Raw genomic sequence first — 12801 nt, forward strand, 5'->3', positions numbered from 1 at the left:
TATGCAGGCAGAGGGACAAGCTCCATACATTGGATCTTTCCTTTGGAAGTGTTTTTCTTTGCTTAATAATAACATATGACAGCATAAATGTGCTGTAATGATATGATATTTCCTGCACATCATGTGTAGGTTGCTACTGCTGAACGTTACCTCTTCAGTTAATAAAATGAGGGTGTAAAAGGTGGAATGATTCTGCCTAGATGACCCAAAGATAAACAGCAGAATTTAAGTAGAACCTGTGGCTGTTGTTCTTTTTCCAGCCAAAGCGTTGCTTTACCTCAGTACCTTGGAATTATGACATGTCAAAATGTGCCCTTCATCAGCTTTGTTTTGTGTAGTCTCTTTTCAGTAGCACTTTTATAAAAAATAAACAAACCTTCTCCTCTGTAGCAGCCAAGCTGCTGGTTTGATTTCTCCAGCACAGGCCCTGCAGTTCAGAGGCTTCAGGTCTGTTGGTGCTTTAAAGAAGGAACAAAGTCAAAGCTGGCTCTCCTGTGACAGCAGGGCTGTATGCACAGCTTTCCCTAAGAGCTTCTTTCACAGCTAATGGCCAAAACGTTCCTCTCTTAGCAGCTGTTCTGTAATACTCTTTTCAGCATTTAAAAGTGGCTTCTGGTCTGTAATTAGAGAGAAGGAACCAACAGGGTGTGTTTAGCTTCAGTCTGTGGGCACAAAACTAAAGTGAATAAGCAATGATTCTAGTTAAACACGAATAACAGAGATTACCAAGGCTGCACCTGGTGTAAGTCAGAGGAAGGGGACAAGTTTCTTTGAGCAGAGCTGGCTGTTTCTGGCAGCTTCTCCCCCAAGTGCTCCGGTGTGCTGGTTCACGCCGTGTCTGGGTGTTTGCTGTGCTCAGGTTGCTGCTGGCGCCTCCTGGCCAAGGCAAGGGAAGGGAAGGAGGTGAATTTCAGGCTCATTCTCCAGTGTCCTGTGTGGCTTAAGGGCAGTGTAGGGCTTTGTCCCACCTCCCGTTCTGTGGGATGCACAGACAAGTACTGTTTGTCATGCAAGGGGTCATTCAGCACACAACAAGAGGAACGGATTTTTTTGAGGTGCTCAGCAAGAATAGCTGTAATTTTTTCTTTTAATAAAGTTGCCTTGCAAATGGCTTGTTATGAAGCCCCAAGCTTAGTCTCAGAATCAATACAAAAATGCTTTAAAGGGCTTTAATAAAGTTGTCAGGTCTTGAGACTGCATGCTTTATTTCAAGGAAAGAGACAACATAGGTAGACAAATGTAGAAATTGTTTACCTGTGACTGTTTAATTTTGAGTTTAGGTTGTTTTCACTTCATGAATTTTTGTAATGACTAATAGTGATAAGTTAGCATGTCAATGAGTTGAATAACATATTGTAGTATGATGCTCTTCATTTATAATATAGCCTGGGTTTCAATATTTACTTATTTACTTAATGTCCAGTCTGGGACACTTTCTGCTTTATTTATGTAAAAATATGCATTTATTCAGGGGGTTTTTGAAAGAACTAGTTCATGATCAAACCATCTAGCAGTGACTAATTACTGGAATACTGTTTTCCATCCATGTAACCAAAATGGTGAGGGAACAAGCATTCCAGTAGGATGACAGAGCACGTGGCAGGGCTGGGCAAGGAGCACAGCTGAGAAGGGTCTCACAAAGGTGGATTGGGACAGACTGAGCTCACTGGGGTTTATTTAAACTCAGCTGAAATTAATGGAAATGGTGATAAAGCCCTGATCACTTAAATGGCAGATATTCTTAGCAGCTGGCTCAGGTCAACCTGAGCCCATCTGCTGCGGTGTTTCAGGCAGGACCTGCTTGCACAAACAAGCTCAGGCTTAGTCAGGCTGCGGGGAAAAACCCAGACTGGGTCAAGTTGAGAGAGGATGAACTTTGTGCTGGAGCTTTTCTGTGTGTCTTTCTCTTTTTCCCTGTTATTGCTACTGAGCACATAGGGGAATAAATAAAAAAAAAAATAATTTGTAGTAGCAGAAGAGAATGTTGGTTTCAATTTTCTCATTTGAAAGGAAGTTGGGGTGCTGCTGTCAGAACTTTCTCACTTCCTGACTCTCTTTGCCTGACCTGCTGCTCCTCCTTTGCTGGCAGTTCCAGCTGTGCAGATGACAGGTATGTCAATGCCAGGGAAAGAAACACTTCTATATTTGTGAGAAACATGTTTGTTGCAATAAACTAAGATAACAGAAAATGTGTTAAATATATGTCAGCATTACTAATACATTTTCATCAGGAACTGAGTTTTGAGGTTAATATTTGTCTTCCTCTAGATTTGATGTAACTACCAGTCACTTAATAGTCTTGTGAGCAGATTGAGTTTTGGGGTTTTTGGGTCCAGTTTTGCTCTTATATGAAGTATCCACCTTGTTAATGATTTTTCTTTATTTTTTTTTTCCCAGTAAGGTCTTATGTATATACAGGACGGAACAGCCTCTTTTGGGAACATTCTGGGAACTTTAAATCCCTTTCTGCTCACTTTTTATGTTGCAGTAACTGATGATTGGGTTTAAAAAGTGGGGGTTTTTTTCCTAGAAATATATGAGTTTAACTATGAACACAGAAGTAAGCACACTGAAGGCTGTGATTTTTAGGGTGCAGCTAAGCTGGCTCAAGGAGCAGCTGTCACTAAAAGCCAGCAGCTCTGTTCACTTCCTGCCCCTGTGCTTCCACCCCACCCTGGAGTCAGCCCTGGTGCTCATCTGACCTGCTGCAGGGATGATTCATGAAGCTAAATGGACAAAATGCAAGTTTTTTCATAGGATAAGCATTTTTTAAGTGTGATTTTTTTTTCCTCTGTAGGAACAGAACCACCAGGCAGGGGAAGTGGCCAGAACATATTGTTGAACTTCTAGAGAGTCAGACAGGGACAATTCCCTCCTTGTCAGTGGTGGCTGTGCTGTGTAATTGGGCTCCTGGTTATGCAAGTAGTAAGTTATACTTCTGAAACATGCTGGAAAAGTGACCTGGACTCTGTTTTGCTTGAGGGTTTTGCCAGCTGAATTGTTATCCCAATTTCAGTATTTCTTAAGAGTGAGCTCTGTTCCTCTGTTTTACTTGTACAGCAGGAAATGAACATAAAAATACTTCACTGTAGTACTTTTGAAAAATCATCTTTTTTTTTGTCAAGTTCCTGAGGAGTATCCTGTTTCGAATGTAGTAGTTTTTACTCATTATTTTTAGATCGTTAATTGTAACAATTACAAGCCCCCTCCTCCCTCAGGATGCTGCACTTTTAAAATAAGGCAGAAGATGCTTTGCAGTGCTACAGCAACAATTGAGCTGATGGATATTGTGGTTTGCTTGGGACTGTGCAGTGTTGTGGCACATTAGATAACACAAAATTTACATTGGAAGGTACTCAAAGCTAGGAGATGCTCTGAGAAAGTGAGAACTTGATTTGATAAACAGTATGAACACCATGATTAGCTTTTAAAGAAATAGGAAAACCAAATGTAGTGACTTGGTAAGAGCAGTTTGATGCAGTTCTTACAGTGCCACAAAAGGCAAAATTCCACACAGGCTGTTTTATTTTCCCCAGCGAGCTGATGTGTTGGTTGCTTGCCTGTTCAGAGCTCACTGGTGGAGTTGTAGAACACGATTCAGTGACACAGGCTGTCAGTCTGAGCAGAGCTGCATGTGGGTGTTAATTGCCTCTGGTCAGATGCAGACCAATTATTTAATGATCTTTTTAGATAAAAGAGATTAAATTGCAATTAATGAATAGTATATTGAAAGTACAAAGGGGAAAGTTTTGCTTTTCAAAATTCTGGACAAATTTAAGCAAGAAATAAGAGTTGCTCTTTTCTTATATTAATTCTGTATTCCATAACCATTTGTCAAACATGTTTACACAGGGAATTTGGATGTAGTTGTAGTTAAACTGGTTTATCAGAGTAGCATGAAACACTTGTTTTACATGTTGAATTAATTTCTGTCCTGCTTTTGTGCAGGCAGCTGTACTTGGAAATAGATTCTCCTCTACTTATTTTAAACTGGATTGTCTGTGGTTAGGCTTTTCCTGGACTCTCTGCTGCCAATAAAAATGTATATATGTAAAGATACATAAACATCTATTGGTATAAATAAAGAAAACTAAAGCATCAGTTCTGAAGGCCACAGAATCCAAAATATTGTGCTTGTTTCTTTTTATCTTTCTGAATGGCAGCTCCATTGTATTCTGCGTATCAGTATCCCAGGCATCATTCTTTGGGCTTGTGCATTTGCAAACAGCCAATTTTTTAAGAAGCAGTAGCCAAAAAAACCCCTGAACAACCAAACTTACTGCTTGCTGTTAAGTCTGAGGAGTGTTGGTTGTAGAAAGTGTGGGAACTCTGGGAATTGGAAAGCCATGAATCAGTTGTTGCAGTTTTTACATGCTAGAAAAATGTTCTCATTAGAAATGGGTTTTCACGACATGAAAAAAGTGAGACTAGGGGGAGAAGGAATGATTTCTTTAACTGTGCACTGCCCTCACAGAAATGGGATGGGTTGCAGGCAGAGAAGACCTAGTGTTTGTTGTATTTTTATTGCATAATGATACTGCAGTGGGCTTGGGAAGAGCTTTCCCTGACCCAGAGTCAGGCTTGGGTGAGTGCCCTTGATGGGAGGGGACTCTCAAGAGTCCAGAAGGGAGAAGGCAGGGAATGTCTTCTGAAACCTGGTGTATTTTAAAGCTCTTCTGAAGCAGCTGCCTAACACGTTGGAAATCAGGTTATCCAGAAATACTTTTAAATTGCTGTAACCTGAACTGTGTCAGAGCAGAGGCCTGGCAGTGGGCAGGGGAACTGTGCCAGTTCTGAGTGGGGAACAACTCCACCACTCTTTCCAGCCTTGTGGTTGAATTTTAATAAGTTCTCTTTTTGTATGCAGCTTAGTGATGCTATCACCCTGATTTGTGCCTTCTTTGCAAGACACCAGCCAGCTGTATTTGTGTCCACCCCATGTGCAAGTGCTTTAAGCACCTCAGGATTCTGGGTGCTGCCTCTCTGCACTCACTGAGCCTGGTCCTTGGGAACAAATGCCCATTAAAATCCATTCTGACTCTGTCTTTTTGAAGTGAACAAACTTTTCTGGAGTCCCATGAGCTAGAAATACTTAACTCTTGGAGGCATGAGATAGCTGGCAGTCACAAAGACATAGAGCTAGTAGTGGGGGGAATTTTTAGAGAAGTTTTCCAGGTGATGCTAGTGACTGCTTTCAATGCAAAACAAACCATACAGCATGCTGTTTGCTGACTCTTCCCTCTTTGAAGTGTTTAGGATTTGGTCAATGCTTCCCAGGGTTCCCATATGCCTGTTCCTGTACTTGACAGCCCAGCACAGGCTTTTCTTTGCTCTGTGAGAAGGATCAAGGAGCCTTTGATTCCAGTTCCCTGTGCTGCTGTGTGACCCTCTGGCCACTCACAGACCCTCGGGTGGTCTGTTGCATGGTTACCATACAATTTGAGTTCAGACCTGAAAAACTGGTTTTTAAATGCACCAACCACCTGTTCAGCTAGGGAACAGCCAAGGGATTGTGGACGATCTTTGTTGGTGTCTTATTCAGCACAGGAGGCTGAGTGCTGCTCCTGCCTCAGAGCAGTGCCATAGCCAGCCCTCCCTGTGTCACATGAAGGACTGTTAACTTCTTAAAGAGCTTTAGTAATATCTGGACAAACTTCAGATAAGTGTCAGCCACAAGGAATTTGTGATTACAGAGCAGAGCTTCCTCATCTCCTTCAGCAGTGCTCACATGCTGCCCAAATATCTTCTAACACAAATGAATGTTCTTACACCAGGGGAGCAACATGGTGATTATGGCCACACTCATTTTTATACAGTAACCTGAGAGAATGACTGCACAAAATGTTGTCAGGGGGTAAATTAAAATGCCTTAGTTATTACCTGTGTATACAGTTATCCAACATAAAGTAAATGTGGGAAAAATTATTCTGCTTTTCTTTAGAGGAGGCTGTGAGTTGTATATTGGCAGTTACTATGGGAAGTTTTACATGCTATTAATCCTCACGTTTAATTGGTCTGCTGATAATTTGTGTAACAAGGTAGGCAGTTTTCTTTGCCATGGTAGCCTTTAAAAAGTCTGATAATTTGGGCAGATCATTTGTAGCACTCAAACTATATTGTGTACCTTTTTATTGGAAGTAAAACTTGAGTCAGAATGATCTCAAGATGTAGTTTTCTCTAGTTCTAACCTGCTTGGGGTGATTGCTTGTATTGCTATCAAGTATTCATTAATTATTTTTTCCTTTCTATGTTGCTATATAGCTAACAGCATGGAACATAGGCAGCAGTGGGTTTTTAATAACATGATGGTAACCTGAGGGGTCACTGCGCCTTCCTTGCCAAATGTAGCTTTTGCTTATGAATTGTTTACAAAGAGAAAAAAGGCTTTCAGAACTGTATGCTGATTTGTCACTTGTCTTATGAATTTTTATCACCTTTGACCTAAGGCAAATTCTCCTCTGCAGTTAAATGCTAAAGGCTTTGCTTAAAGCACAATTTTGTGATTTAGGGTTCACTAAAAAAGTCTGCTAACATTAATATTCTGATAAAACACTAATGCTGTGTCAGTGGGCTAAAACATTCTTAAAACTCCCTCCCTTCCTGTCTTAATGGAGAAGTCAGCAAACTTTTCAAGACTTTCTTAGGACCTTGAGTTTTTCAAGCCTACTAGTTGAGGCAATATGTGGTGAAGATGATATTCTCTGTTTCTGGACTGTGCCACGGGGTTTGGTATTGATGCAGTTACCTTGGGTTTGTACTGTAGTGTGCTTGTGCAAGAGACTAGCTTCAGGCCAGAACTAGACATACTGCCTGCTCAGAGCCAGAGTACTGACACAAAAATCTGCCTTTATTGATGAACTTCCTGGCTGTTTCTTTTGTTTGACTGCTGCCAGAATGCGAATCTTCCTTTTCTTCTTTGGGATCTCTTGACCCGCAGTCTGAGTTCGTTGCTGCGTCATTGACTGGATCATCCCCGTTCCTCAGACTGATAAATGAGCCTTGCTTGGTCTTATCCTATGCAAGCTGTTACAGCTCCAGAGCTCAGTCCCCAAGGGGACTGGGTGCTAGAAGCCAGCTCGCTCTCAGACCAAGGCCGCGGGTCAGCCCCTAGCAAGCAGGGAGATATTCAGCTCTTAGTGATTAGGCAGCTCTTGTGATTTCAGCTTTGCTTGCTAGGTAGCTTTTCCCTTGGCCTAAGGCTCCAGCAGACAGTAGAGAGAGGAGAAGCAGAAGACACTGGCTGTTCCACGAGTATGGCTTTATTGTAGGGTCCGTGAAGGGTCTCAGCTCTTCTTCTTCCCAGTTAGTAGGGGTACAGTATGCTACTTTTATACTCTTGGCCTGGATCCAATCCTGACCAATGGCAAAGGTGTTAGAGTGACCATAAGTGACCAATGGTAGGGTTTAACACAATATTGCCTTACATGGCTATAGGGATAAGGTACAAGGCGGATGTCCCTGGAGACAGGAAACTTCTTTGCTGCTGTGTCAGCATTCTATTCTCCAAGGGGCCCTGGCTAAACCTGAGGGGTTTACTACAGACTGACCTCCTCCTGATCCTTTCTGCAGGGTCATCAAACCAGGGCAAACTGGGAGAATCACCCAAGGCTCAGAGCAGGAGCCAAGAGCTGCTCCCTGGCTGCAGGGGGGAGCCCCTCTGGTGTCTGGGGAGGTCACTCATGCACGGCCCTGTCAGCCTCCCCTGGGAGCCGCAGTTTGTGCTAACGTCCACATTCATCTCAGCCAAAGGAGGAAACGTTAAAGGAAATTGATAAAATCTAACACCACTTAGAAAAATTGATGTATTGCTTGCTATATTTGCTGCTATGAATATATGTTTTTACAAAATCTTCAGCTTTGTTTATTGTGGCTGATTTGAGTCCTTGCTTTATGTTCACGGTACGGATTTGTTTCCAGCCATGATGTTGGTGAAGTGGACCTCTAGTATTCATAGTACATGTAAAATCTCTCTCATATGTACTTTGTTTAATGTGCAGCTTTGATTTTACTTTTACTTCTTTTGTTTGTCATCCTGTCTAGGAAGTCAGGATTTCATAAGTCAGTGGTGTGGGTGGAGAGTTCAGCGAGTGTTGGTTTCCATGTTCATCATATTTAGACACTAACTAGTGTCTAAATATAAAACTTGTCTTAATGCTTTCTGAATTTGTGCTTGACGTCTGCAGATGACAGTGTACAGTGTGTTTCCTAATGAGACACTTTTTTCTTGTACCCCACTGGTTTTCTTTGAACGTCACTTGAACTTTTGCACATTTCTTGTAGATCTGCTGTCTCCCCCACACATATTTTTTTGAACTCCACCTAAAGCTGGGAGCTTGTGTGAAAGATATAGAAAGCCTTTTTCTATGCTTGTCACTGAACACTTTCAGTGTTTTGTTTCAAAAGACACTTTGAGTGTCTTTTTGTAAAAATGCTGTGGAGCAATTGGTGTTTTGAGACCTAAGTTTTGACTGTTTGCTTATTAATGTCAACTTATTTTATCATATTTTATCATCTTTGTGCTTATATGCTTATAGGTATATTAAGCAATTAGACACTGATGAAATTATTGGTATAGTCCAATGTGTGTGTACCTGAACAGAGTAACTGCTAACAGTCATTTTAAGGAGTGGATTTAAACAAAAATTCCTACCAGACATATTTTATTCCCTCTCTTCCTTGTTTTAGGTCTGTACTCTTAGGCTTAGCATGGTGATCAAGTACTAGAAGTTTGGGTGTAAACCATTGTTTTATGATTTAAATGAATGTTACAGCATTTTTATGTCATTGTGTAATACATAGAGTGCCTAGAAATGTAGATTTGCCTGTTTCATGCACAGGTAAGGTCACTGAAGGGTTGCATATGGCTTATGATTTTTTTTACCCTGAAACACTTGGATGTTAGTTCCCGGATGAAGTGGGCTGACTCAGTGGTACATATGAATATGGGGTTTGTCATATTGTGCATTATATTGTATGTTAGTGGTTTCTGCTTCCTTTGTTGAAATTAATTTATAACCAACAAAAATAAATGAAGTGTTAGTGTGTGGGGTTTGGTTTGTAAATATTTGCAGATTGTGTTACATCAGAAACACTCTAAAAATGTAAATGTTTGGCTTTTTCTTTCTCACTGTGAACTCATGTGGCTTTTGAGGCTGGTAATCAAATGCAAAAAATACTTGGTTTGGAGATAGGCCTCTAGAAGGTGTGCAAGATAAAAAGCATATTAGAAGCTACAAATTGGTCACAAATGATTGATATTTTTTCTGTTTGTGTGCCTAACTCGCTTCTGTCTAAAACAGTGAGCTAAACTTTTCCTTTTGGTGTATTTCTTGCCATGCAAAAATTGTAAGTTGGAAGGGAAGAGCATCTTTTTTTTTTCTCTGTGTGAAATGACTGCATTTTTAGGTAGCAGACTTGAAGTGTGTTTACTGGTGGAAGCATAAACCTGGCAGTCAAAAGATGTGAGTGGTGCTCACAGGGTGATTCTAGCAAGTCTGATTTATTTCTGGCTTTTTCATTCTGTGAAATGTTGATAGAAATAAGAGTACATGAGGTCTTATTTACTCATCCTGGAAGCTCCCAGACAAAAGTGGAAAGTGTTCTGGACATTAACAGCAATTTGGCTGCTGGAAGTTGCCCAAAGTACTGGCAGTGTGGTCTTGCTCTTACAGAAAAATAAAGTAGCAGCTCTTCTTTCTCTCCTCTTTGTGTCTGGATCCTGCTCAGCAGCCTGTTGTGAAAGTCATCACTTCCAATAGCACCGTGCCCCAGGGACCTCACAGGGCATTGACGGGCTCAGCACTCACTCAGAGCCCGAGCTGTTGACACTGCTCATCTAGAAAAATGATGCAATTACAGCTCTCCTCCCCACTCTGGGAATGCATCTTGGATGTCCTCATTCAGTTTTCAGAGGTGGGGTGAGCCAATCTGACTGCAGTGAGTCTTCCCTGCTTGCATATATTTATCTGTCCTTGTTTTTTACAGTCTTGAATATTTCCTGCGGATCACAGACTGTGCATAACTGAACTGTTAATGGCTTTTGTCATGTGTTAAAATAGAGAATTTCAGACCACCCTGACTAGTTGCTTAGTGCCAAAGGCATTGAGAGGTCTGTTTTCTCCTGAGGAGCTGATCTCTTCTGTTCCTGGCTCTTGCCTAGCATCTCTCTGGGTTGTTCCTCATCTTGGGGCACATGTGGGAGCACAGTTCCTCCCTCTGACTTAGGCTGAGGAGCACATTCCTGCTGTCACCTCATTGTTCTGCCTCTGCTCTGCAGCCATCTGCTCTCAGCTGTGCTGGCTGAGCTGCACTCCAAGCTGCTGTGCACCATCACTGACCCTGTCTGCCTCTTGGGCAGAAAGGAACAAAACCTAGGAGAGACAAATGGTTGTTTTTGTGTTGATCTGTAGTCCTAGAAACAGTGACATGCACATACTGAAAGAATGGTGTGGCAACAAGATAGGAATAAGTGGTGAGGAGGAGAAACTTGTTGAGCAAATATTACTGTAGACACCCCAGTTGTGGAGCCAGAGCCAGGATCTGTGATAATTTTATTTCTTTAAAATGAATAGCAAAACTTCCTGTTTCTGTTCATTAAACTGACCTAAACCCTGTGTGTAGGGAGGATGGTGATTTATGAATAGGTGTGAAGCGTTTGCAGCTGAGCACACCCCAGACACCTCCTGTTCCACACGTGGGCTCCCCTGTGGGTCAGGTGTGCTGCTCGGGCAGGTGCCCAGCTGTACCTGGGCAATAAGGCAGTGTCAGCTTCAGCTGCACCCAGAAACACCGCTGGGGTTTCAGCCACATGACCCAGATGAAAGGAACCTCGTGATTCCAGCCCCTCCTCTGTCACACCGTTGCTCAGAGGGGCTGATTCCATTTGCTGCTGAAAAGCTGGTGTTAAGGGATCCCCCGAGTTTCTGGAAGTGAATTTACAGCTCTGGTTGCTGTGTTGTTTCTGTAACCACCATGTCTGACAGTGGGAGCTGAAGCATGGGCATTCTGCTGTCCTTAACATTATGCATTCTTATCTAATTATGTATTTATTTTTGAAAATATAATGCTATTACACAATAACTTAATTATTATTTTATGTGATATTTAAAGCCCAGCATTGTGCTTCCTGCCACAGCTGAACAGACATTCTCCTCCAGGAATTATATGTTTCTGGAAGCATGAGAATAAAGTCCAGCAAATATTTAAGTGCCAGCAAAGATGTTTGCTGTAATAACTTTTTATAGTCCAAAGTTATCTGCATCTTATAAGCTTGGAAATATTCCTAAAATGTCTTGTGATTATTCATTTATTTTGTTTGCATCTTTTGTGGTTGGATATTGGTATTAGGTCAGTTCCTTTAGGAGAGAAGAAAGGGGATACTACACACTTGGAGTCTGCCAGGATCAAATCCCTAGGAAGGAGGAAAGAAATGAATTTGAGTTCTTTCCTTTAAACACATTTGCTGTCCTTCTCACACAGGGGCTAAGGGCTTCAGGAGGTTTTGAGAATTTGTGTTTTCACAAGATGGAAATATGGGATTACAAGGGAGAAAAATAGCTCTGGAATTTACTGTGTTTTAACTACAGGATGTGGTTATTGAAATAATGTTCTTGTGCTTTTGGCAATAGTTGACTCTCAGGCCTTCTCCTTAATTGTGCTGTACAACTTCAGTGAGAGAAGTAATTTTGAACGGCTGACACGAATTAAATGGGTGATTTGTGCTTCTACAGGAGCTCCCTGATGTACCAGGGAAGAATTGACCAGTGAACTCTCAGCTCTGGCTCCTCTTCCCAGACCTGCTCCTGAGGTGCTTCATACATGGGTTTGGTTGAGAACTTTCCTTGTGTGTAGCTGCTGGCTTTGTCCTTGGGGCTCTGTGCACAATGCAAGCTCTGTGAATCATGGCTGTCTTTAATAAACTACCTGCAGGTTGGATCTTTAGGCTATGGCTTATGGCCATTAGTAGTTGGTATTTTGTTGGGGCATGGTATTCATGAAAATTTGTTTTTTCCTTCCCCAGCATCTAAAGATAAACTTGGGATGGATGAGTTGTGTAGTTCAATTACATTTTCATTGAAAGATATTGCTTTTTCTTAGTTTTGAATAGTTACTTCCTGGATTGTAATTTCTCAATTGTTGGCACTTAAAAAAAAAACTCATTATGCCATTTAATCTGATGGTGAATAGTTGATGTTGCATTATTATTTTGGTACATTTTCTGTCTCCTTTTGTTGATTTAAGTCTCCCTAACATTAATCCAGGACTGTATTTGTTACATACACGACTGTAGTTGTGTACTTCTCTGTATTCTAATACGCCAAACTTCAAACAAAGGAAACATCCGGAAAGTAATAGGGATGCTACGAAGTAACTAAGTTACCTTTTTTAATACTGTAAAGTTTTGATGTTTTTTTCCACTTGTGACCAATTTTAGCTTGATAAAGTTCAGATAATTAAAAAAACAAAAAAGCCCAAACCACCAAAACACAGTAAAACAAATCTGTGCTGCAGGTGCAGCATTGATCCAGCAGCTCAATGCCACACAAAGAACAATTTGGTAGGTGTGAAAAGCAACTGCTGCTGTAGCAGCAAGGTGCAGGGCTCATAATGTAACTGGTTAAATGTTCTTCAGTCAAAATGAAAGCGCCCCACAAGCTGTTGCTAGGGAAATAGGTGCCTGTGGTGAGTGCTGAATGCAGAGAGGCTTGTCTGTCTTGCAGATCAAAAATTGGCTCCAAGTACTTTGTGTATCACTTTACCGCCGGAAACTTGCTGCTTATCAGCAGACTGGTCTGTGCCTCT

General features: G+C 41.5%; 1 protein-coding gene across 9 annotated transcripts in view; it reads left to right on the plus strand.

Annotated features, from left to right (window-relative positions):
• The window catches only part of ADCY7 (adenylate cyclase 7), a 71149-nt gene that overhangs the window by 14727 nt on the left and 43621 nt on the right, over nt 1-12801 (plus strand). For 2 of the 9 annotated variants that reach the window (XM_074551189.1, XM_074551193.1), the window contains one exon: nt 11730-11806. The exons of the other annotated variants lie outside the window; for them this stretch is intronic. The gene's annotated coding sequence lies outside the window, so the exon portion shown is untranslated. The remainder of the gene's footprint in view (nt 1-11729; nt 11807-12801) is intronic. 9 annotated transcript variants of the gene reach the window in all.

This window comes from Zonotrichia albicollis, chromosome 13, assembly GCF_047830755.1.
Source record: "Zonotrichia albicollis isolate bZonAlb1 chromosome 13, bZonAlb1.hap1, whole genome shotgun sequence".
Lineage (NCBI taxonomy): Eukaryota > Metazoa > Chordata > Aves > Passeriformes > Passerellidae > Zonotrichia > Zonotrichia albicollis.